General features: G+C 40.6%; 1 protein-coding gene and 1 long non-coding RNA gene across 3 annotated transcripts in view; one reads left to right on the plus strand and one right to left on the minus strand.

The window, feature by feature from the left end:
* The first annotated feature begins 128 nt into the window (after positions 1-128).
* Positions 129-27318, plus strand: part of ptn (pleiotrophin) — a 41889-nt gene continuing 14699 nt past the window's right edge. Inside the window, exon 1 of one of the 2 annotated variants that reach the window (XM_077499512.1) lies at positions 129-523. The gene's annotated coding sequence lies outside the window, so the exon portion shown is untranslated. Of the gene's footprint in view, positions 524-15695; positions 15838-27318 lie in introns of those variants that run through there. The other variant, XM_077499511.1, reaches the window with a different exon arrangement.
* LOC144003354 (uncharacterized) lies at positions 7919-15598 on the minus strand. The gene is made up of 3 exons (XR_013278949.1): positions 15418-15598; positions 9926-10017; positions 7919-9537 (listed from the first exon to the last, which is right to left on the minus strand). It is a non-coding gene; the product is annotated as an uncharacterized LOC144003354 (long non-coding RNA).

Here is a 27318-nt window from a genome sequence, read left to right on the forward strand (position 1 = left end):
CTGATTAATCCAGGTGTGTCTGGCCAATGTTGTTGTCGTTACTGAGATCAGGCACACCTGGATTAATCGGCTTGTCCACTCATGAAAGACAGGAAATGAAGGACTGGTGTTGTGTTCAGGAAGTAGTGGATTTGTGCAAAGAGCCCATTATGTGGGCTACTTTCTAAAAGCATAGTTGCAAATGGAGACAGACTGTCAGGAATTATGCAGTTTTTGGACAATGACAATAGACGGTGCTGGCCACCTGGGGCCAGTATAAAGCATCTCTTCATTTTACATGCTTGGGACAACTAAAGCTACATTTTGTTTGGAAAAATATGACAATAAAATGGCTCAAGAGTTTCAGAGAGCCATCTTCCATTTTTTTTTTTTAACTATAGTCACTGAAGTTCCAACATCAATAGTTGCGGGAAGAATGTGGTACATAGCTGCATACCAGTATTTTCTTTCTTCGTTTTGATTCCTCTCATCCTGCTGCCCTTCTTCACAGCTGGAGGACTGCATCCAGGAGGGGTTGAAGTGGGTGAGTAGTTTGAAATGTTTGAATACTCTTCACAATCTTCCAGTCATTACTACTTGGACACTCTGTGTTTTGTTAGTCTTCTTTCGGTGGTTGATGGTTGGCTTAAATTGTAGGAATGCAGCCACAAAATATCTGTTGCATTCTCTTCTGCACTGTTTCCATACGGAGCCCCTCTGGTGTCAGGGTCTAAATTTATTTATTTTTGCTAATCTGTACCCACAGTTTAGTAATCCGTACCCACAGTTTTGTAAACTGTACCCACAGTTTAGTAAACTGTACCCACAGTTTAACAATCTGTACCCACAGTTTAACAATCTGTACCCACAGTTTAGTAATCTGTACCCACAGTTTAGTAATCTGTACCCACAGTTTAGTAATCTGTACCCACAGACTGCCACAGTTAAGTAAACTGTACCCACAGTTTAACAGTCTTTACCCACAGTTTAGTAATCTGTACCCACAGTTTAACAATCTGTATCCACAGTTTAACAATCTGTGCCCACAGATTGACTGGTGCCCCGGACACCAGAGGGGCTTAATAATTTCAACTGTTTTTTTTTTTGTTTTTGTTTTTTTTGTTTTTTTACTAGTTCAACTAGTAAGTACCTACACCTTTTTGCAGTGCAATTGACAGTGCATTTGCACTAAAAAGTAGTCACACCATGAATGTTAGTTTAATGAACTGCTTTTAAGTATTAAGAATTAAAATGCAACATGTAAAACAAAAAAAACAAGCAGAACACTCTTGGTGACGAGGGTCCTTGAAGGCAACATTAACGAAACATGGGCCCAAGGGTCAAGCAGCTGCAATTTATATTTAATTAAGTCACAGTTTAAAAAAAACAAGTTTATTAGAGGAAAATAATTGAGAATGGTAATGTGGAAATGACAATTAATAACATGTTTGTTTAAAAAAAAAATAAAAAAAAAAAATAAAAGTTTCTTCCGACATCATGCTTTTTCAATGTAGTAGTACATGTACATATAAGTAAATATTCAAAATCCAATGAAGAAAATATGAGAACTATCGAGCATATCGGTACTAACTACAGTACTGCTGAGACTATTTCTGTGAAAAGTACTCACAGTAACTAGCGGTTGCTCTCGCATGGCGTCTGGGCATTGTTATGATGTGCTGTGATGAAGTGTTTTCAGACATACACAAAAGGCTCTCGGAGGAATAGATAAAAAGTCAAATTGGACTTTCAAATAAAGGCTTGTTGAAAAAAAAAAAGCCATTTGCAAATATGTGGCAAGAAGTCAATAGTCTATTACAGCGCAGAGAGATGGTACAAAAGTGTCATGTTTACACTATGGATTGATGCGTGCGCACACAAAGACACACGCGCGCACACGCACCTGAGTGGTAAACCAAAAGCTTCCCCGGGGATGAGAAAGTCTTTCATGTTGTTCTATTGATGGCGGTTTAATAATGAAAGCGCTCATTTAAAGCTGTCACAACGTTCAAGAGCGCATGTAATGTGATGCATATTGCGTATGCGTGGTCATGTAATGCATATTGATTGTCGCATAATGTTGTGAGGTCCTGCAAGATTCCCGACCCACCCACATAAAATATTTGATTGATAAAAAGGTGTATTATAAATAATGGAAGTAATTAGGTAGACCTTATAAACTTAGTCCAGTGTCCAAATCAATTAACTGATAATGTCTGCTGGTGTGTTTTAATCTTAACTCTTTTACTGCCACACGTTAGGGGGGACAAAAAAAACAAACACAGTGCCATTTCGCTGATTACGAGCATTCATCAGATTCCGTCACATTTCATTGTAATTCCATACACCAACAGCCCATTGAAAAAGAGACACAATGCTGCCATCTGCTGGCCATAGTTAGGTGGTGTTTTTGATTCCACAACCCATTGACCAGGCAGCGCTGCACTTAGATGTTGCTCCGTCCATTTAAGAAAAGAAAAAAACAAAACAAAACGTAGATGACGTCATTTCACGTTTATGGCAGCATACATCGGGATTTTACTAATCGTTATTAAACGTTTTTGGCAGTCAAAGAGTTAAAATGATTTCCATCGACTAGTAATGTCTGTTAGTGAGTTTCACAAGAACGAGAGAGAATTTGAAAGTAACACTTAATGTTTACTTGTGAGTTCGAAAGATTAATTTATCAACTTCATCTATATCTATTGTAATGGCGTATTATCAGCTTCACATGATGAAAGATTTTCATCGACTAGTAATGTCTGCTTATGAGTTTGATTGGATCTGTCCATTGGCTTGCAATGTTTACTTGGGGATTTTATATCAACTCGGCGCGGTGGCCTTTTTTCTCCATAGAAGCAGAAAATAACGTGAAATCAATGTGCTCGACTTTGTGAGTGGCAACATTAAGATGGCCGCCGGTGGCTTCACTTGTACAACGGTGATAAAGCGGCATTGATAGTCCAGTCATAAACAAGTCTGTGCCATGACGACGCTCTTTGTAGACAGCTCGAATAGAGTGATCTTGATGCACATTCCATCGACTCGTCATGTCTACTTGTCAGTTCCACCTCATGGACAGCTAATGAATAGCTCCGTGACAACGAAAAGGAGTGTTATTATTCACACTGGCGCATCAATGCACCTCACGGCAGCTTTATCATGCACACAAGGTGTCCAAATATGGAAACGGAGGAAGAGAAAAACGTCGAGCGAGCATCCCGCTCGTCATGGCGACACGCCGGCTACATTGTGCCTCGGTCATGTTTAATAGATAATTCATACTCGGCTGAATATTGAATGTGCCGCGGCGGCGATGTAATTTTAATCGACGCCCGCAGTGAGACACGAGAGCAGGCGGGATTCTACCTCCTGTATTCCAGCTTTTGTTTTTCCCTATTTCAAGTACAATTAAGTCACATGACCCTTCCGGCATATCGGGAATGTGGAGGATGCACTCGTTGAGTGAGGAGCCACATATTTTCACACTGATTTTCATTTTATATTAAAGAGGAAGTGAACCCCCAAAAATGTTTTTGACAATAATAACCCCACGAGTCCGAATATGTTATTCTGTTTAATATTGCGTTAGTAGAAAGGCAAAATCCAGCCTTTTTTGTCCATCTACGGGGCGGCCATTTTGCCACTCATCACATCATTGTTGTCATCTTCAGTCGACAGCAAGTGGCAAAATGGCCGCTCTCTGAGAAGGATAAAAATGGCTGGATTTTTGCTTAAAAACTCGTATTCCTTGTAAGAGCCAGCTTCTGTAGCCAGGGATCGGTCCGCTAAGGTCCCCATCCTTGGCTGCCACCGAAAGGAAGGTGTTGCAGTAACCTCTAAAACCACCGGATGGCACTGTGGTGAAAAAAGTACATTTCCAAAACTTTAGACACAGTGATGCTGATGTTGAAATATTTTTTTTAAATTTCTTTTCCTGTCGACTCACCCTATAAAATAATTATACATTAAGAAATAATTATATAAAAATGTCTACATCTATAAAAATCTATTTAAGAAATCTAATTATGCACAATTTGTCTTTTTTTTTTGTACCCCCAGTTACCCTGATGCTGCGTCATCAGTAGATGAATGAGTAGTCCAATGTAAAGGGCCTTGTTATGTGGAAAACTATATAAAGTTGTAGCGTTTCCCATTCTACACGCACACACATGCAAGGTCCCATGCAGCGTTTAAAGAAGCCAAGCACTGCTTGACGACTGGCCACAACACAGCTGCTGCACTGGACCATTTGCCCTCTTTTTTTCTTTTTTTTCCCTCTCTCCTTCCTTCCTCCCTTTTCATTTGCCATCCGGAGCTCCAAAAAACTAAGAAGGGAGTTTTGCTTTTTTTTTTTTATGCTAGCACGCTAGGCTACGTTTTATGTGGCACTCATTCATGTTTAAAAATAACAAAATGTTTGAAATAGAGGAGAAGTCCATTTTTGTTCACACTGCTCATTTTAAACTAATGTGACGATTTAAAACGGACGCACCTGGTTAATTAATTGATCCATTAATGATATGTGCGTCAACGGCTGTTTCCTTTGTATGCCGCCATTAAAGTGGAGAGTTTTGTTAGCTCCCAGCAGTTAACGAGATGCTCATCAGAGCGAGGCCGTACGAGTGTTATTAAAATTTCACAAGCCTTTGCCACACTAATCCTGTCATATTCGTTTTTTTTTGGAGGCGGGGGGGCAGGGATGCCTTTTGTCTCGACGAGGGTTTTCTTCTTGTTCGCTCGAGGAGCTCGTCGACACGCCGGCTCTTGAAAAGAAGTGATAAAACGCTCCTCTTATCTGCCACCATGCAATCTGCACACACTGCAGGCCTCCTTCTTTCCTCCTCCTTCCCTTTTTCATGAGCGCATGAAAAAGAAGTCACGACATAAAAATCATTAGTGGTCTGGCATTTAAACGCACGCCTGTCGTTTCGGGGACACAAATGTCAAACTCATAAGGTCCAAATAGCCTGAATCGGATTCAACGTGAACATTTAAATATTGCCTAATGCTGATGATGGAAGATTTGCGCCTGCGTTGTGCCCGCTGCGGCTTTAATAACGCGCCAAACAAGGTGTGTAATTGTGATGATTTAATGGTGCATTCAAAGTGGATGCTTCATGGAGCAATGCGCCTGAACGCATCACTGCAAACTGACTCACACTTTTTTTCGGCTTGCTGAAAATTGTCCTTCGTAGTAATAATCAGAATCATAATAAAAAATGTGAGCAGTGGCAAAGGGGCCCCTCACACTCTTCTTGGTGACTCTAGAAAATGATCCAAAAAGGCCATCCACCACTCGTATTGAAAAAAAAATAAATAAATCTTTGCAATTTAATGTCATCCAGTTGGGTTCGGCTCGTTTTGCCGTTCCCTCGTGTTATCCAATCAGCTCCCCAAGCCACTTGTGTCTTGTCCAGGTGTGTCTCGTTACTATGTGTATTTAGTTCCCTGCTTTCGTTGAGTCTCTTTTGTTGTTGTCATCATCACACCTTGTTTCCCTGCGCTAGTGAGTCCTGACTGTTGAATTTGAAAGTAGTAAGTTTAGTTCCCAACTTTGTTTTGTACTTGTATTTTGTGTTGCACTTTGTTCTGAGTTAAATGAAAACTTATTTAAGAGTCAGGGATCCGCAATCAGCGTCTCTAATCCTTCTCCTGTGGATCTCTTTTTAAAAAAAAATAAATAAATAAATAAAAAAAATGTATGTATGTACTGTATATATGTGTGTGTGTATGTATGTATGTATATATATATATATATATATATATATATATATATATATATATATATATATATATATATATATATATATATGTGTGTGTATGTTACATTTTTTTTTAGATAACATTTTCTTCAAATGAATTGTTTTAAATTAAAATGAATTATTAAATATTAAAAAAAAAATCAGTCTAAATTTTTAAGTTGTCAGAAGATGAAAGTTTTTTTTTTTTTTTTTTTTTAAATTAAAAATATCGAAAAAAATGAAGAGGAAAAGCAGAAATTTACCATAAAATGTCCATGAAATTGCCGATAATGTCAGAGAATTTAATAAAAAAAAAAAATAAAAAAAAAAGGCAGAAAGGAAAATGTTCAAAAAGGAACCTAAAATAACACGAGAGAAGCAGAAAATTACAATAAAATATTATTGGAATTGCCAAAAAACTCAAATGTTATTTTAATTTAAAACAAAAAAATGGCAGAAAAGAAACATTCAAAAAGTAACTATAAAATGTCCAGAAACAAAAGAAGAAATCCCAAAAATTACCATAAAATGTCCACAAAATTACAAAAAAAATGACAGAAATTTGCTCACAAAAAAGGCAGAAAAAAATGTAAAAAAAGAAAAAAAATTAGCCATAAAATGTCCAAAAAAGGCTGAATAGAGGTGGAAAATGAACACAATATGTCCACAAAATTACCAAAAATGTCAGAAATTTAACAGAAATGCAGAAAAGTTTAAAATGTATGAAAAATTGCACACACAAAAAAAAATAAAAATAAAAATGAAATGTAGAAGAAAATGAATCTCAAAGTAGTGGATGCTGCATATTTTTGTGTTGTGGTGCAGCTCTAATTAGTTCTTGGGCCCTCAGTACATTAGGCTAACAATAACAAGGTGTCCTTCAAATGTTTTGCGACATATTTTTGTCTTTTTTTTTTTTTTTTTTTTTTCAAGTTGCTAACTGCTAATCTAGGATGAGTTCGCCTTTGCCTACTTGTCGAACCCTGACAATGTTCAAAAGAACCCTCAAATGGCTGCTGCAAACCAAAATCATCTGCTTGCTCCATGTAGGTCACTCAGTCATAATCAATAAGTCCAGTCAGCTGTTCAGCAGCGGATCTCATTGGCCCGGAGAAAGACCACGTTGGGATCCCCTCCGTTGTGCGTTGCTGTTGTTGTCGTCGCACGGGAACAAATTGGCCCGCATGCTTGACTTCCTGTTTGAAGTTCTGGAGGGAAGCCCGCCATCTCTGCTCGCTTTTAGGGCTCGCTCACGTGCTCGCGCCGCTGCCAGCCTCACACCCAAAGGGGCCTCGCTCGCTTAACACATTCTTTTCCAGACCAGCAAAAAAAAAATGCATCATTTGACATCTATTTCCGTCAATGGCAGTGAATGAGTTAATAACCTACGCGGGTGAGACGGATACTCGCCAATAAGAGACACAGCATACGGTGTGTGTGTTATATGTGTGCGTGTGTTCCTACAGGGAGTGATAAAAGCACAGCGCAGTGTGATGTGCATCATTTGTTTGATAAACGAGCCGAGAAGCACAGTGTGGACGCGCGCGGGGGCCGGTTAAAAGACACAAGAGGGAGGTTACACAATCTCCTACCCGTTTGGATCTCCTCACTGACATCAGCACTTTTTCTTTTTCTCTTTGCACCAGCAGGCCCCACTTGTGCTTAGCCGAACCTTAAAACCGAAAACCTGAGCCCTTTTTGCTCAAAGACGCAACTAGGAGAAGGATGAAAGGTACAATTGAATAAAAATGATTTCTTCCTAGACGAGATCATCAAAACCGTAATTCCCTAATTGTATAACTGCAATGGTCTAATTTGATTTAGAATTAATTTCAGTTGAAATCAAATCTTTAAAAAAAAACAAAAAAAAAACTTTTTAGTGTTTTTTTAGTGTATTAATTTTAATGACCAATACTTTCTTTTATTGTTTACAATTACAAGAAAACTAACAACTTTTTTGCTCAGGAAAAAAAAATACTATTTTGGTGCAATAAAAAAAAAAGTCTGAATTCATAAAAAAAAAAATCATGCCAATTTTTAATTATTGCTTTTAAATAAAATATTTTTATTTTTTTAAAGCAAAAAAATAATTTATAAAGCAATTGTTTTATGAAAAAAATGAGTACATGTATATTATCACTCGGGCAAAATATAAACAACAAATAAAACCCTGACATTTTTTTTTCACAAATATTGTTAATTTGTGAATATTACCGGGTAATTTGTAGGGATGTAACGATATCCAAACAAGATACGATATCATGATATGAAGGTCACGATACGATAATTATCACAATACTGTGAAGGGGATGCCGATATTTAAAAAAGATCACAATATTGTAAAAAAAAAAAAAAAAAAAAAAAAAAAGAGCTCATACTAAAAAAAAGCACAATATTGTGCTTTTGTACATAACAGCAATGCATATAAACCACCTACAATCTCTAATAACAATATTGAGGCACTTACTTGCTAATGCAAGCACACATTGATCGCTTCACAAGCAAATTAGGTTCCCTTTTATCTGACCATTAGCATAGATTTTAAACATAGAAGACCAAAACATCCCTAATGAAAATTAAATATCACTAATAGACTAGCCACTAGAGGGTGCTAGAACTGCACAAATGGAAATCAACCTGACTTTTCTAACAGTGTTCCTTTTAAATATTGTGAACATGATGACCACGATATTGTGACGATTTTAATATCACGATATCACGATATTGCCCTTATCATTACAGCTCTCGTAGTTTTCAGTTTTCTCAGCTTTTTTTTTTTTCAATTGAAAGTGTTGAAACTAGAGAACAAATTTATTAAGTGCATGAGTGCTCAGTGGTAGAGTGGTTGTCTCCCATCCGTGGGTTCGATCCTCACCTTTGGTGACCATGTGGAAGTGTCCTTGAGCAAGACACTGAGCCCCGATTTGCTCCCAGTGGACCTGGTAGCAGCCGACCACTGGCCACTGGTGTGTGAATGTGAGGCTTAAATTGTTAAGCGCTTTGGGCACCATATGGTGTAGTTAAAGCGCTACATAAAAAAAACAGAGCAAATGTAATAATAAAAATTCGTCCTCACTACGCAGGAGCCATGAAGGATTATGTCGCCTCAAGATTTTTTTTTCTTCTGTTTTTCTGACAAAAAACAGATTAAAAATTGTTAGGTTAGCTACATCTGAGATATATTTTGCTAAAAATGAATCGCTCAAATGCATCAGTGCCCTGAAGGTAATTTCCGTTTTAATTAACCTGCAAAAGAGTTTGGCGAGAAGACGTGACCACAGTTCTTTGTTTTTCTGACGTTAAAGACAGCTAACCATCTGTCCTCAGAATCATTCGGCCAAGTTCCGCGGAGTGTATTTATAGAAGGCGTCAGTTGTTTTGGCACAGCAGCACATGGCTACAATCGCCATCGATCGACTCTTTGCGTTCGTCCCTTCCGATAAATCATCCGCATGTGGCGGTTAAGGTGTCATAATTGTTTTGTGGAGTTCCATTCCGCTGCTGCGCCAGCGCCCCCTCTTGAAGGTCGCGTCTCATCGACGCTCGGGCCGCTTTCGCGCGCCGGAACTACGCCGCATCGACCCCATCGACTCCACACGTGGCGGCGAGTTGCGCACCGCAGGCACAGAGGAGTCATAAAAAAAAAAAGGCGCTAATTTATTGTTTGGAATCGCTGAATGGCGACGCCGTGTGTCGAGTCGACACACGCTGAGGTGACACGTGGGGATGGCGGCGGACGTTTTGATGGATGGTGGTGAAAACAATCAGCTGATATTGATAAGTGCCAGTCGATAGTTGTTCGCTCAGTGACGACCTTGAAGGGAAAAGAACACAACAAACATATTAACAAGGCAATAATAGGCAGCACATTCAAATTGAAGTAAATTATGTATTTGAACAAATTTCTTGCGCCCTCTTGCAAACACGCTGAAAGAGGCAGGCACATACAGAGGTACCGCTACATACGAAATTAATTGGTTCTGGAAGAAAGTTAAGTAGAAAATTTTGTAAGTGGAGACGCGTTTTCCATGTAAATGCCCTAATCCGTTCCAAGCCTCCCAAAATTCAGACATAAACGTTTTATAAAGCATAAAAATGCATCAAAACATGTAACAAATACATGTTACAATTAGATTATTGCACAATAAATGAGAGTTGTGCATAATGTAAAAAAACAAAGAATAAAAATAATGCTCATTTACCTTTTTAACTGCTGTCCTCTTCGTTTTTTGCCCTCTTTGGTTCATGTTCTCTCTGTGTTTTTGCCTGGTGTTTTATCCAATGATGTTTGCTCCTTTAAAAAAAAAAAAAAAAAAAAAACTTAAAGAAAGAAATGTTTGCATTTTTTTTTTCATCATTTTAGATAGGATATCTAAATAAAATAGTGTCTATTTCTACCCTTTTCTATTTATGGTAAACAGTATACAGTGCAGTTTATGGTGTAAAATAGTAAAAAAAAAAAAGTTGAAAAAAGTTTTTTTTTTTTTTTTTTTTAAAAGACTTGGAACGGATTAAAATTATTTACATTAATTATAATGGGAAAAATTGTTTCGGATTTCGAACAAATCGCTTTTAGAACAGCCTTCTGAAACGGATTATGTTTGAAAACCGAGATTTGACTAACTGGCAAATGTTTTTTGCTTTTCTGTTCCATACTTTTAAAACTTGGCAATTTGGAAGCAAGCAACAATTCTTGATAAGATACAGTCCATTTTCCAAAATATTTGAATCACGTCTTCTTTGCCCCTTTTCTAACTTTTACGTTCTTGGTGGAGCCCCCTGCTGCTGCTGTTGTTGTTGACGATGGCGGCGCTTGCTCCGAGTACATCCCGGTCCCAGATGGTCCCAGCTGTGTTGTCAGGTGGGTTTTTGTTTGAATGGCCGCCTGCCGGGAATGGCGAACAAAGGGCATGACCGCCGTCGGCTCGTCTGACGGAAATAAAGAGGCCATTTCGGAACACATTAGCGCTCATCCAGGGCGGGGTGGTACTAGGGGGGCAGCCACGTTTGCATTCCAGTATTTTTTTTTTTTCTTTTTAAAGGCCCAGTATGCCGGTTTCACTCAGGAAAATGCACTTTTTAAATACAGGATGTACACACTTTAACTTTCTCTCAGTCTACACATCTTGGTTTATGTTAATATTTGGTGGTGATTTTGTCCTAAGTACCCACCCTCCCAGCCTGTATTTTCTCATTTTGTGTTTGTTTTGTAAGCAGCGGGACGTTTCTGTTGAAAGACGGTGTTTACACCCCTCCAGCCAATTGCAGAACGGGGGGTGGGGGCTGGGGGGGGTCGCAAACGGGACCGGGCGAACGTGTCGGCTGCGTGACGTCACTCCCGCGGCAATTTGAAAGCACGCGCATGGATTATTAATTTTTTTTCTCACTCACTCACTCACTCACTCACTCACAGAAGCTTACGTGTGTGAATGAGTGAGTGAAGAAAAAAAATAATCTGTGCGTGCTTTCAAATTGCCGCGGGAGTGACGTCACTTCGTCGACACGTTCGCCCGCCCCGTTTGTAACTCCCCCCCTGCGATTGGCTGGAGTGTGTGTTTCAACAGAAACGTCCCGCTGTTTACAAAACAAACACAAAATGACAAAATACAGGCTGGGGGTGTGGGGGGTTAGGACAAAATCACCCCCACACGTGAAGAAAAGCCCATATCTGTAAATTGAGAAGTAGTTTGTTTGTTTAAATCCTGTATTTCTAAAGTGCATTTTCCTGAGTGAAACTGGCAGACTGCGCCTTTAAAAACACACGACTATATTTTTACTTTAATATTTTTAAGTGTTTTTCTTCCACTTTTCTTTCACATATGGATGTCATCTTAAAACTCATTCACTGCCTTTGACAAGTATACTTGTCAATTGTATTTTTTAGAGCGGTGCTAAATGGGGGCGAATCTGAGCATGCTCCACTGTAAATATCAAACTTGGAAACAACTTTACTGATGCCCAACCACCGGTAGATGACATCATTGCCCCATTTTATAGGAAATAAACACAGTTTCAGAGTCCATGGGAGAAATGGCCGTATTTAGGCAAACCTACATTTTTCTGCTGTCAATTATAAAAGAACGGGACGGGACAAAAAGTAGGGAGTCTATTCTGTTATTTGGTAGATTCGGTTTATATATAATTATTGAATGGAATATCACGTGAGTATTGGAAATGTAAAAATTTTCTATAATGACTGGCAGTGAATGAGTTACCAATTTGGTTTTCTGTTCAAAAGTGGCACACAGGTTAAAGTTTAGGTGCCCCAAATAAGGTAACAGATGTCCAATCCAATCCTTCTCTTTTTTTTTTTTTTTTATGAAGAGACATTTTCTTTGCTTTAGATTGAAAAGCCATTACTGATAAGACTTGCAGGCTATAGCGGGAAGACAGAAAGAAGTCATTATTAGAGATTAATGAGTTTTTTTTTTTTGGGGGGGGGGTGGATAAACGTTGAGTGGTGGGCCGCATTGTCGCCCATGAGACAAATTGGGGCGAGTGCTGTTTTTTTTTCTTTTTCTTCTGTCTGTCACGCTCGGCCGCTCACGTCCGAGTGTTTTGGCTCCTTCAAATGAATTGTCACTCCCAAATCAAGTATTGGACACAATGGGGAGGGATTCTGCTATCTGGATTCCATTAGTTGGCCTGGCTGGGACCTTCACTTCCTGCGTGAACCCCCTCGCCACCGCCACCCTGCCCTGGGGACCCTTCCAACGCTCATTATCACACTTGGGCGTCAGGCTCATAAATCAGCATTCTTGCCTGTTGATTGGCTAAACCGAGCGTCATGAATACAAGCGAGCTGCTGGTGAGACTTGAGCACTTTGTTAGGTCCAGCTGACCTCTACTTTGAATAACAAACTTTATTTGTGTTGTTATTTAGCAGGCCTCGTCCTGCTTCTTAAACGATATTACCAGCAGACAGGCCAGACTTTCACTGACATTCCATCAATTTCTCTCTTGGTCTTATTCTTCGCATAACTCAAATTCAAATGCCGATGGACTAAGAAAATGCCTTGCTCTTTTTGACCTATGCAAGGTAACCAGGAGATGAGGAACAGTTCAGTCAACAATTTTTTTTTTTTTTTTTTTTTTTTTTTTTTTTAATATAAAAGATTTTTTTTTTCCCCGCAAACCCCAAAAATTATTGAGGAAAAAAAAAATGCAGATAGACATTCTATACTTTTCCCACAAAGAACAGAAGGAGGCGGGTTAAAAAAAAAAAAAAAAAAAAAAAAAAAAAAAAGTCTCATAAAAAAACAGGAAAAATCTCAAATGTGATAAGGGGGAGAAAAAAAAATCAACAAATATGCCGAACTGCCACTATCCAGGGGTGGAGTGTATTTTTAAGTTGTAATATTACCAATCATCACTAGATGGCAGACCTGGCTTGGCTGCCTTACACTGAGTCTTATACTGCCCTATGCAGTATGACAATGCAAATTCGGCCTAAAATGTTTTTCTTTTGTGGGTTTGGAATTATTTGCAAGAAAAGCATAGTGCCTCTATTAAAATTTAATTATTACAATTCACGTTTGAATTTTATATGATTTATATGTCATTTATTTATGTATATATTTTAAATAGTTTTAATAAATCCATTACAATTTTGAGTGAGTTGATTTTTGTGAGAATAAAAAAAACATAACAAACAAGCAAGTTCTAGCATTTAATGTTGGTTTCTTGTTCAACAGTGATGTGCTGTCCTTGAATGGTAATTTCTGCAAGAGAGCCCTTAAATACAGTATCTGATTATTTTGTTGTTTGCTTCGATAATGGCTCTTTTATGCATTGAGAAATATGTTATCAAAAATGATTTTATTTATTTATTTATTTTAAAAGCACATTTTGCACATGTGCTGGTGTATTGTCCATATATAAAGTAGCATTTTTCTCATACATTTAATTAAGAAGTGTGTTTGGCCCTATGTGGCCCTCCAGTATTACTGACGAAAAACTGTGGCCCCCTCTAGAATTTAGTTGCCCATCCTTGGTCTCGACCAATGGTTCTCAACTGGTGTTGACCATAGGGAACATGTTTTATTTTCTTTTTTTAATAGAATAGAGTGTAATTGCACATCCACTACAGTAGGTGGCTGTTGCGCTCACATTGCTAGATGCAAAGAGTATAGAGCTCTATTTCCAACCATTTTATGGACAAATGATACAATTTCTCGACATGCTTCTCACAGACATGTTACACAAATTGAATTCTGGAGAATAAAAAACCCCCAATATTTAATGTTTTTTTTTTTTTTGTGTTTTTTTTTTATTGGTTTCATTGGGTTTCATCACACGCTCGCTGCTGCCGCCATTTTCTTCCCTGGGATGCCGGTGGACACGTAATCCATGAATCCGCAGCCTTTGCCCCGTGCTGCTCCTCCAGCAACAAACTTAGTTAGGAAGTACTTTTAGATTTAATCATTAGAAAAAAAAAAAGGATGCCCGCTTGTCAGTAATGCATGGTTCCTGTCAGCACGGCTGCGGATCACGGCAATCTTTTTTTCATCATTCCATCTCCTTTAATCAAATGGAGTGAAATGATATCAGGCTACTCATGAAGCGTATCCCGCGCTGGAAGACTCCTCGTGGGAGGAGGAGGGTGGCATTCCGAGGTCGCAAACGGATGAGATGGATTATTAATGAGTTGAATATGAGACGGATGGAATGCTGGAGATCCTTATCAGCTGGGTGGCTGACTCGTACTAATTGCGATTGCCATCAGCCGGGCGAAACGGGCGGAAGTGCGCTGGACGGCCATTTTCAGGCGAGAATCTGATACTTGTTTTATTATTTGTGCATGTTCTTCCTCTTTTGTTTTTCAAACTTCAAGCATTGTGAGATTACTGCTTGTAGCTTACACCTGTGATAGTTTTGAACAGTTCTTAGTCCATTTTGTTTCTTTTCATTTATTTACAACTCATTTGCTTTGCAATTGAAAGGAATCATTCATACAAATGAGCCTTGGAGTCCTTTAACATTCACTGCCAGTCATTATAGAAAATTTTTACATTTCCAATACTCACGTCATATTCCATTCAATAATTATATATAAACCGAATCTACCAAATAACAGAATAGACTCCCTACTTTTTGTCCCGTCCCGTTCTTTTATAATTGACAGCAGAAAAATGTAGGTTTGCCAAAATACAGCCATTTCTCCCATGGACTCTGAAACTGTGTTTATTTCCTATAAAATGGGGCAATGATGTCATCTACCGGTGGTTGGGCATCAGTAAAGTTGTTTCCAAGTTTGATATTTACAGTGGAGCATGCTCAGATTCGCCCCCATTTAGCACCGCTCTAAAAAATACAATTGACAAGTATACTTGTCAAAGGCAGTGAATGAGTTAAAGGTGCGATATAGGAAGACAGGATTCCCGTATTTGGACTTTACTGAACAATTGAGACATGAAGACTGAACGGGAATGTTCAGTAGGACTATGAAAGTAAATTCAGAACAATCATTAAAAAGTTCAAAGCAAAGGCGGCAACAGCTTTTTTAGGCTTGGTCGACAACAACAACAAAAATCTGTTTGTGTTTTCATAGCTGGACATCATTCCGAGCAGTATCGACAGGCACAATTACGTCACGGTCCAAATAGTCACACTCTAATGAAGTGAGAATGGAAGTACACCATGGCGCGATCCCGAGCCCAGTCAATTTTGTATCGATCGTCATGATCCAACTCACTTTTCCGTGGATCGATGCCGCATTTTATATAACTTCCTGTTTCGCTTCTGGCAAACTTCTTCCTCTTCTTGCGCTTTCCTTTGTTGAGCTTTCTCGTTTGACCCCCCCGCAAAGATCTCGGGGTCTCGCCCTCCATCTCCCGTCTCCTTCCAAGCCGAGCGTCCGTGGAGTGACCTTGGGGGTAATGAGTTCCTGAACACAAGTCAGTAAACCTCGCATCCCCCCCCCCCCCCCCCAACTATCTCTGACCCACCCCTAACAAACACACACACGCTATGCTCAGCCCACAAAGAGAAGGAAGGCGTACTGGTGAGGCAGGCAGGGCAAAACAAGACAGCGGATTCCGATGAAAACAGCTTAGAGGACTGAACACTTTTCTCCCGATAGTGCCGACACACAACGAGCAGACCTCGGGATCAAGTAAGTGCGTCTTTGTTTTGAAAAGGCGGGGATGCGCTCACTTCCGGGCAAGTCAGGGCCTCTCTGAAGTATTGGTTGAAGTTTGGGATGAAACTATGGCCAAGTTTTTTCCTAACATTTGATGATGTTATTTTGCCATGTGGGAATGATGGAACAGATTAAAAACCTTTTTTTTGGAGATCACTGTTAAGCGTGACACAAAATGGGCATACATTATTGATTTTTTGGAAGTAGCATCAGAGCCATGTAATAGGTGGGATGTCGCTGTTTTGTGTGAATGGTACCAACACGGAATAGGGGTATGAAGATAGTCCTGTCTTCAAAGGTAGCGTTGAGGCCTGTCAGGCAGGATGGTGACGTGTAAAAGGGCAAAGCAGTACACTGCCCATCAAACCTGGCTTTTTCCCATGTCCTTGTTCTTTGTGGAAGTTACCGGCACGGAATTTGGTACAAAGGTGGCCAGAAAATATTCTCTCAGTCTGAGATCGAGTCTCAGACACAAGAAGGTAGCTATGCAAAACGGAATAACCAAACTAACAGTCATTAAATAGAGGGGATAGGGGAAAGCCAAGAAAGAAGTTTAACCCCTTCCACTAGCCACTTTTATACTGCTAACCAAAGCTGACTTTTTCCAGTTTTGGTGTTCTGTAGGAAAGTAAATGTAATGAGAGTAGGAATGTAATCTGGCTATATTCCCAAGGTGGGACAATGTCTGTGAGAAAGCGTATAGGGAAAGACCGGAACTGTATGAACCGTTTTTTTCTCTGTGTAAATCTCATCTGAAGATGTTTGTAATTCTGTCCTCCAGTTTGAAAAGTGACTTATGGGTATATACTCCCGTGAGCATCATTCCGTGCATGTGCGCGATCTGACGGGACCCACTTTTGTCCCGGGATGCCGCGATTTGGGTCAGGCCTGAGCGGAATGACAAACCTTAGCGGGTGTATTCTATCGCCGCCGTCCAGCTGCCGTTGCCATGGCGTCCCTCGGCAAACACTCTCCCGTCTTGTATGCATTCCTGCCACAGACAAAAGCCCCCACTCCCCCAACCCTTCAACCCCTTCCCATCCCTTTCAAAATGAGGTGTCAACACACGGCGGTGGTCGGAATGAAAGAGGCGGATGAGCTGAAGAAGTTTTCCGAGGAAGTTCCAAACACAATGCGGGTCGGGGAGCAGGGGGCAGACTCGTAAACAAGTCTCCGACCCTTTCCTCACTTTGCCTTTAAGGAGACCTTTGGGAATGTCAGTGCTCCAAGACCATGTGACGCTGCCAATAGAGTACAAAGGGGCTTCATCTTTCTACTCCTCCTCCTCCTGTGTCTTTGAGGAGCGCTTCTCCACAGAGGAGCAATAAGGCCACTCCGGGGGTGTCCTAGCGAAGGCGGGGTGATGTGAAAGGGTCCATAAGAGTGGGAAGGAGGGGGTGTTAAGAGGATGCTCACAGTGAGTGGTGCATTCACTGACCCCCCCTCCACCTCAACGACCATTCACATGAGCAGAATGAACCTCCATGGGGAGCAGGGGGCCTCTGAGGAAGAGCGCCGAATAGAAAGCAGGAGAATGAGGCCGGAATGGATCGGGGGGTAGGGGGTCTGCTGGTGGGCTTTCCTCCCCCAAATGTGCAAAAATGTTCCACTGTCCTGACCATCCAGAAGAAGATGCGTGTCTTCATACCCCATTTTGTGTCAGTAGCTTGGACGCAGAACACGGATGTAGACATTTTCACACATAACAGCAACATAGGGGGAAAAATTGCTTTAGGTTTTGTTTGAAAGACTCGAATGTCAAGGGTTGAACTTCATACAACTGTTACAATTTTCCACAAATTCCTTTGACAAAGTTGTCATCTCAAACAATGGATACAAAGACGCTTTATGCAAAACAGATAATAGTATGAAGGGAGTGTCAAGTATAGGAACCAGCATCCACACCTTCAACCACAGCAGAGGCAGACAGTCCTCGTCCCGGAGCCTTGTGGGTGCAGTTGCCGACGGCAATGAAGGCCTCTGGAAGTTCTCCGTCAATACCATAATCTCCACAGAAGCGCTACGTGTCCGATTGCCAAGACCAAGGAGCCACACGGACGTTAATGACAGCACAGCAACCGAGGAGCCTGTGCTGGAGGTAAAAGGTCACCGCGACAGAATGGATGGGAGGAAGTTGAGTAGGAGTCACCAGCTAGCTCATGAAAAGTGGCAGACATTCCAGCCAGAGAAGATTTATGGTACCCAAGACGGGTGTACACCATCTCAGGTTCTACAGCGCTGGATCCTTTAATAGTAAATCCATCCATCCATCCATCCATCCAACCACCCATCCACCCATCCAGGGTTGAGTCACGGAGGTAGCAGCTTTAGGAGGGAAGCCCAGACTTCCCTCTGCCCAGCCACTTCAACCAGCTCCTCTAGCGGGATACCGAGGCATTCCCAGGCCAGCCGAGAGACTTAGTCTCTCCAGCGCGTCCTTATTCGTCTCGGGCCTCCCGCTGCTGAGACATACCTGGAACAGCTCCCCAGGGAAGCACACAGAAGGCATCCGAACAAGATGCCCGAGCCACCTCAACTGGCTCCTTTCAATGCGGAGGAGCAGCGGCTCGACTCTTGAGTCCCTTCCGGATGAGCGAGCTTCTCACCCTATCTCTAAGGGAGAGCCCGGATACCCTATGAAGGAAACTCATTTGGGCCGCTTGTATTCGGGATCTTGTTCTTTCGGTTACGGAGCGTAAATAAAAGTTGGGCAACTTACACAAAGAGTCTGGCTGAGTGTCTATTAGCAACAAGCCGCCATTCTGGCTCCAAAGCTGCACATAAAGACACTGAAATCAATGCAATCTCATTTGCTGTCGGAGAAATTGTGGCCACCAGTGGATTCGGAGCCATTATTAGTGATATTGTAATCATTCCTGCTGAGGGAATGCCCGGCGTAAACACCGTTTTGGTCACTCGATAAGAATTCCCATTGATCTGAAGCGTCGCCATGGAACACCGACTGCCACTTAGCGCCTCCTTTTTCCGATCCGATAGCTAATTGCATTGCAATGCTAATGGCGGGGAGGCACAGAATTCCGTCAAGTTTGCCGATTGGCTTTGGCTACTGCTTTCCTGTCATTCCCATGCCTGGGGGCTGCGTAATCCTTGGTTGGATCACGACAGGTTTTAACCCGAGCCCTGAGGGTGTGCTATTGATATATGAGAAGATAACATCAAACTTGGATGCAGGGAGAGCACAGATGTGCCTGCAGATTCCATGGATTCATTCATACATTCATGAAGTATTCCGGTGTTTCTAGTGTGAAAGGAGGGAACGGCAACATTAGTCACAAGCGTTAGTATTCCGTCCACAGTCCTTACTGCAAGACAGCTGGTCTTTGCAAACAAACAACCAACAGAAAGGAGAAAGGAGGGAGGGAGGGGGGGGGGGGGTTGGTTTCCTCTTCCCTGTTCTGAGTTTACATTCCGTCGAGCCCCAAACACCCCTGGACCGAGCCTTGACCTACCACTCAGGAATCTGCTGCAGATTGCAGGGGTTAACTGGGTTAGCGACTCAAAATCAGCTTTGATGAGCAGTGTGAAAGGGATTAGAGCAGGGTTCACCAATCCCAGTCCTCGAGGTCCGGAGGTCTGCAGGTTTTAGATGTTTTCGCCCACTAGCATGCCTGATTCATGTAATCGGCTCATCAGCATGCCTGATAACAATCCTGATCTGAAACATCTCAAAACTTCAGGACTCCGGACCTTGAGGACCGGAATTGGGAAGCCTTCTATCAGTTTCTGTTTTCTATGTTTTCACACCGGCCTGATCCCTAATATTGTCATGTCGCCTTTTGTACACCAATTCTGCTTTGGTACCTTTCACACAGAACGGCGACTCTGACACTACCTTTGATGCCAGAAATACTACCATGTTGCTTTCGTACTCTCATTCCTTTCACACTGGAGAAAAAAAAAAGGAAAAACTTGGCTTTAGTGGGTAGTCTACTGGCTCGACTAATGTTATCAACTTCAAATGCCCGTGCCTTCGTTTCCCGCTCCTCCCTTTCACACAGCCCCCGTCGCACTTTTGTTACCTCGGTGAGTCTGCTGTGTCTATCTCCTTGTTTGAAATGTCGAGCAATGAAGGATGAGCCTTTGCTCCGGCGCGCCATCCTTGACTGATCAGGGATGTCCAATCCCCCGTCCCCCGCCTCCTCCTCCCGCTCATTCAGGGTAAATAACCGCCGCCGGTTTTCGGGAAATAAGACTGTCACGGCGTTCCCCGAGCGGAGTGGATTGAGACTGTTGCGCGTCTGCGAGCTGGCTTTGATACATGGAAGGTCACGGCGGTGACACCGGCGTCGCGGGCCGGCGATAAACAAAGGCCGTCGGAGGGGGAATTTCCCGCCAGTGTGTTGTTCTTCGTCACATTTTTGCGGAGTATTAAAGTGGACGTGTAATTATGTGCTCATGCACAGAAAGAACAACACGGACCAACCTCCAGCTCTTGCATCTCAATAGACAAAATGTTGCTTGTTGGGGACATAAGGAGTAAATAAAAGACAAGAATAACAATGCAAAATTAGTCGGACATGTCTGCCACAATACGACACAAAAAAAGTCTCAAGCTCCCATGTTTTGTATCAAACAGCTAGTCAGCCATTTTGGTTTGAATTGGCCATTTTATGGGCAAATTCCATTGCTCAAAAATTTGCCACTAACACCATTTTGAATGATCAACATCAAACATTTCTATCATAGCGGGACGAATGAAATCGTCTCAAGGACCCATGTCTGATACTGAACAGCTAGTCAGCCATTTTGGTGTGAATTAATTTTGAGCTAATTCCGGGACGGAGAAGTAAAAAAAATAAATGAAAAATAAATAAAAAATAGCCCCCTACACATTTTTTGGATCATCATGAAATATGTCATAACGGAACAAAAAAAAAAAAAAAAAATCGCAAGGACCCAGGCCTGTGATTTACATGCGAGTCAGCAATTTTGGTTTGAATTAGCCTTAATGGATGAATTCTTCGGCTTGAGCCCCTGACGTCGATTTAACCAGTTAACCCATAATTGGGTGGATATGTTTGTGTATGCACAAAAAAGTTCTCAGGGACCCATGATTGAAAATGAACAGGAAGTTGGACATTTTGGCTTGAAGTAGCCATTTTGCGGCCAAGTACAGGGATCGTACTTTGGCGAACCCCGACGAAGGAATCCATCCAATTGAGCCCCGTCAAAGTTTGAGGATCATTCCACGGATTTGCCATGAACTCCTTTGCTTCGACCATCTCGGGCAATAACTCTCACCTGCCACCGGAGGCCAGTGTGGCGATGATAAGGTCATCTTCTCAATATGTGACGGCTTAGCCGGGGGAAAAAAGAAAAATCCATTTGAGCGTGCGCGTGCAGGGGGGGTCAGGGAGGAGGCACGTACATCACTCGCTCGGCTCGAAAAGAGAATAAGCGCAGCCAAATCAATGGGCATCGAACAAAAAGAAAAAAAAAAAAAGAAAAAAGAGGCACACACACATACCAAGTATGTGTGTGGCCGCTGGCAGGTAAATGGCGGGACCATCAGCTGCTTTTGTTTGAGACCAAAAGAAGAAGGGGAAAAAAAAGCGCTCAATACTGGCATGAAAGGCAGCTGATGGCCAACACCATTACGATGGATCATGAGGGTCCTCTGCTGACAGCGACACCACCGGGGGACCACTGTGGCCAGCAAAACAAAGCCACACATTATGGCTAGGAAAAAAAAAAAAAAAAAAAGACATCAGTGCTATTATATTGCCTATAGTATTATTTCCAATAGAAATATATGACTAACAATATTGGTTATTATCGTGTAATATTTTAAAGCAGTCTATATTGACGTTTAATTTTTTATGATCTCTAAATGAACAGGAAGTGAAGTATTAGTTTTTGCACATTTACAGGGGTCATATTTTTGAGAGGCGTATGTGACAACCGTATAATGCTAAATCTAACAGGAAGTTCCCCATTTTGATTTATTTTGAAATTTGTCACCATTTTAGGGGGTCTTCTATAGAGGTCATATTTTAATGAATTCCTCTAACAGAATTTATCTAATCGTCTTCAAACTTGCCATGTTTTATCTTAAGATGTTTAAAGGGGAAGTCAACCCCCAATTTTTTTTTCACAATAATGTTCTATGCAAGCTGGTCTAAGTATGGTATTCTGGTTAATATTGTGATAGTTGAATATGACTCAAGCAGCAAAATTCAGCCGTTTTTTTTCCATCCATCTCAGGGACCGGCCATTTTGCCACTTGACTGAAGATGACATCAATGTTGCTCAGGCCTCAGGTAACAACCAATCACAGTGTAGTTTCAGAAAACAGGTGAGCTGTGATTGGTCGTTTCCTGACCCCGGAGAGCAACATTGATGTCATCTTCAGTTGACAGCAAGTGGCAAAATGGGAGGAATAAAAACAGCTGGATTTTGCTTCATAACTCATATTCCATAAATGTAATATTAATAAGAATAACATGCCTTTTCCACACTAGACCTTCTTCTAATTTTTGATTGTTTGAAATAGGTTTTATAGCCCCAGTTACACCTGTTTCTATATCGTACAATTGCCTGTTTTCGGCGGTACTGAGCCGCCCATTCCAGAGTGGGAAAACAAGTGTTAACATCTAAACTATAAATACTCACCCCATGACGTCGGTTTACGGCGCTTGATCTCTGGCGAGCTGCCTGCTCTCGCTGTTATTTACGTTCAAATTGACCTTGACGCTCCCGAGTGCTTTGAAACGTTGGATACATCCTCCAATCGAAACGTCTGCAAGCCTTTTTATTTCCATTACAGCTTCCTGTCATGCTTTTACTTTGTGTTGACTGCCCTGGCGTGTATTAAAATTAATTAGACCCATTTGATTGGCGTGCCGCAGCTGCTGCTGCTGGTGTATATATTTTTTTTCCCTTCTTCTTTTTGCATGACGTGCGCGATGGCGGCGTGGGTTGCACATTCAGCCACGCTTTCCTGTCAGGTTTGGCATCCGTGGGGGAAATACTGTCAGTGTGGGCGTGCGGATGTTGTAGTCGTCGTCTGAGGAATGGTGTTGGAATCCGGAGAAGCCAGCATGCTAACCACGCCATAAAGTGGAAAGAATTTGATATCATTAAGCAATATCACACAACAGAGAGTGCGATGTTTGTGTACTTTAGGGCCTCATCACCGCTGTGATTGAGTCATACGCATGATTTGTTTATTTATTTCATCAGTTCACTCCGACATTCACTCACTACAGACGCCTGTAGATGGCAGCGTTGCATCACTTTGGATTTGGGATCAGCACCATTTTGGAGAAGACGAAGATTAGAGTGCGTGTATTAAGGGTGTCAAAATTAGTATGTTAATTTAAATTTCCTTTCACGCCACTAATTTTTTTTAACACATGATTAATGACCGCCCCTTACTTGGAAAGCCTGTGCTGGAGTTATTCCAGTTGGAACGTAACAGACACTTCCACGTCAAAATTGAGCAGTATTAAATTTAGTAGTAATGCATATATTTGTGGAGACTGGGGTCAAGTTGTATTTTACAATTTTAAAAATGTGCAGAAGTTCACAAGTTACTTCATGTTAAAGATTAGATAGCTCTTAATATGAAAAGAAAAATGCACCGAGCTGTCACCAATGTCTTACAAATGCAATTATGCCATCTAGTGGCAGAAAAATGACCAACGCAAATCAATATATACTTGTTTTTTACAGTACAGTGCATCTTTTTAATTTTAACTCCATCCATCCATCCATTTTCTTGACCGCTTATTCCTCACAAGGGTCGCAGGGGAGTGCTGGAGCCTATCTCAGCTAGATCTGGGCAGTAGACGGGGGACACCCTGGACTGGTTGCCAGCCAGTCGCAGCAATTTAACTCAATTTTATTAATTATTATGAAATTACCGTATCAATGACTAAAAGATGCAGCCATATTTCTATTAATTTAACATTTTTTTCACTTTAACAAGAGTATAAAAATTTAGGAAAAATAATATTTTACATTGTATCGTACATTTAGAACAGATATAAAATTTGCGATTAATCTCGAGTTAACTATTGAAGTTAATTCTGATTACTATTAATTACTATTAAAATTTTTAGACCCTCGTGTGCATATTTGGTACACAGCAGTGGTTCTTAACCTTGCTGGGGGTACTGAACCCCACCAGTTTCACCAAGTCCTTCTTAATTGATAAATATGCGTTGAGTCAGTGTCTCGGTGTGTTTCATAGTTTTTTGGCTGTGAATTGTATTGTTTTTATTTTAGAGTGTGAGTTGTCACAAAAGATTTTTTTTTTTTAAAAGTCACTTTTCTGTTTGTCATTTTCCCACTTAGCTCATAGGCCAAAAATACCCGTTGATGTTGTATCGACTGACATTTGTCCAATCAAATTTCTTGGCCGCATATTTTTCTTTTCTTTTCCCTGCAAATTGGCCACCAAGTGACCCGGAGAGGCCGCAGGTGGGGCGTCGACTTCTCTGTCATCCCACGAGCATCCCATGTGGACTTTAAGTATCCCTTCAAAGCCCCATTTCAAAGCTGCCTCAAGCACTTTTATATTGTTTTAACCTTTAAAAATGAAGAGACACGGTGAGAAGACTTTATTAAAAGTTTTGGGGGAAGGGAACTCATGTGATGTTTTTTCCTGGAGAATCTGTTGGTGTATTGGTTTAAGTTTATCCTGGGTTTTTAAATGGAAGTTATGAAAAGTTTATGTGCTTGTGCACTTGCGGAGCATTTTTCTCCAAATCAAATTTTGCCCTGTAAGCCATTTTTGGAAGGGTAATGTTGAAAGATGAGAAAAAGATACACATGAAGGAGACGGTCACAATTGTTCAGTAAGCTTCAGTAATAGTAGTCGTTCTTTGCAGAGGATAAAGAGCATATTGCATAGTAGCTAAACATATCACTTTCTTTTCTATCATTCCCACCAGAGTCACTTCCTGTTTTGTTCCCATATTTCTATTCCGCTATCAGATATTCCCTCGCTCTTTTCGCATTGTCTGTTAAGTTGTTTGCGCCGGAATCTCTAGAGTGCTCACTGATCACAAAAGAATGAAGAAAAAAAAAAAAAAAAAAAAAAAAAAAAAGGCTTCCAAATAAATCCTGTTCAATATGCGGGCAGAGGAGATGTTCTCGCTCTCTCTGAGCGACTTTGTCCAAGGACGCCAGCCAGTTTATTGTCTGGGATCAAACGAGGAGACGGGCGGGAGCCATCGCAGCCGCATTTGCATTCCGCCGTTCGGGGGTTCATCTGGGACACATGATGGGCTTGGATTAGGTCCAAGTATCCTCCAAACAAAAAGGAAACAAGTGGAGCACCTGTAAGCCCGAACGAGGCATCAGAGCAGCCCCCAGGGAGCACACAAATGTGATAAGTCGGGATTTTAATTGAAAATGAAATCTGATACTTAATTAACTGATGAATATCCATCCATCCATTTTCTTAACCACTTATTCCTCACAAGAGTTGCGGGGGGTGCTAACAATGTGATTTATATATATATATATATAAAGAAATGCAATTTTAATTTATTTTTGTACATTTTGATTCAATTTTCTGATTATTTAATTAAAAAAATAAAATATATTTTTCTCTATCAATTTTATTTGCCTGATAGACAGATGAATTTTCTTTCTTGAAATTTAAATTGAGTTTAAATTTATGTAATTTACTTCTGGATATATTTTATTCCATGTTTAAAAAAAAAAAAAAAAAAGTCACGTTTTTATCTTTTGACTAACGAAAACTAGTTTATTGATCGTTTTCAGGAAATTATGCTACAAATTATGCAATACTATAAAAAAAAGTAATTTATAAAATTTTCTTTATCAATTTAATTTAAATGTCCTTTTATTCCAATTTATTTTTGTTATCTCTCTAATTTTATTTTTTTTTAAAAATGTTAGAACAACCTGTATTTATTTAATATATTTTTGAAAATGTCCTTTCATATTAATTAATTAATGAAAATAAAATCCCTTATGTGAGAACAGTCCAAAGTTTGTCCAGACATTCTTATGCGATAGGATCAGAAACTTAATTTATGTACAGTTTAAAAAGTATATTTGGATGAATGGATGTTAAATTGTACTTCATCAGTCAACATCGTCTTCCTCTTGTGTTTGCACACGCTCAGTGAGGGTCCATCGATCTGCGGTCCCAATATTGATGACACCTCACCCATTTATTGCCCCCCCCTCACCCATTGTGTGGGAGGGCCCAGCTGTTTGCTGCGGATCAATAAGGCAAATGGGTGGTCTGATAGCCGGGAGTCCCAGCGGCCCAACTAATTCTCAGCACAACTCCCCAGAGTGGACTTGATGCTATTGATCACACGTCGGCATGTCGACTAAACGAGGAGTTGGCTGACGACGCTCTCCGATTGGTTGGTTGGAACGTCGACGTGCATGAAGAGAGTGCAGCCTCGCTCGTGCGTTACCTTCATTTTTGCGTCTTTATTTTGTGACGACTTGAGTATATTGTGGATATAAAACATCTACACTCCCCTATTCAAATACTCAGTTTTTGTGATTGGGGAAAAAAATGAGCAAAAATTGTCATGGGTAATCCTACTAGAACATCCGAACTTTATTGACCAATAGTTCTTTTTTTTTTTTTTTCCCCCCCGCAATTTTTGGAAGAAGTATTTTTGTTTAAAAAAAAAAAAAGAATTTTAAATGCAATATTTTGTTTTTAAGCATTTTTTGGAGTATTTTTTAAAGCATTTTTTTATGATTTTTTTTTTTTTTTAATCATCTCATTGACTCCCATGCCCAAAACTCATCTCTCAGTTGAGATGTGTCACCTCAACAATGCTTCCTTAACATCAATTACTACTTTCCTATTAGCCAGGGCTTTTGTGCCATTTTAGGATGCTAGAAAAACGGTCCAAAACTATGTGCAAAATGGATGAATGGATGGTGCTAGTTACTCATACTAATATATACAGATTGACATGAATATTAAATTATTTATAATTTCATATGTATTGTACCTGTGGCTAGAAAGCAAAGTGTGGGGAGTCTCTGTCACAGGTGGAAGTGAGGGAATGAGACAAACAATCATTGCCAGCAAATCTACTCTCAAATCTTCAGTTTGTTCCTCGTTTCCTGTCTTTGTGGCAATCCGCTTCTTCCTTGACAATCGCACCATGTTTTTGTGGTTTCAAAACAAAAAAAACAGTATGTTGAGCCTCAAAACCTGACACAGGGTTGCAGTGTTCCCTATGCAGCGTGCCTGTCAAGTTCCTACTTGAGTAAAGTTCTGCATTTGTGCTTCTTTAAATTACAGCGGGATGAAATCTCGTTAATGTGGCCCCCAAAACTTACGAGTTCCCAGAGGACAAAGGCATGACAAACACTTAATGGAAGTCATCCGAACGGCGCCGTCCAAAGCCCCAGACGCCGTCTTATCTTCAAAACCAATACGATCCCTTTATAGTGGCAAGATGAGGATTTTTTATTTTT

The sequence above is a fragment of the Festucalex cinctus genome, chromosome 16, assembly GCF_051991245.1.
Source record: "Festucalex cinctus isolate MCC-2025b chromosome 16, RoL_Fcin_1.0, whole genome shotgun sequence".
Lineage (NCBI taxonomy): Eukaryota > Metazoa > Chordata > Actinopteri > Syngnathiformes > Syngnathidae > Festucalex > Festucalex cinctus.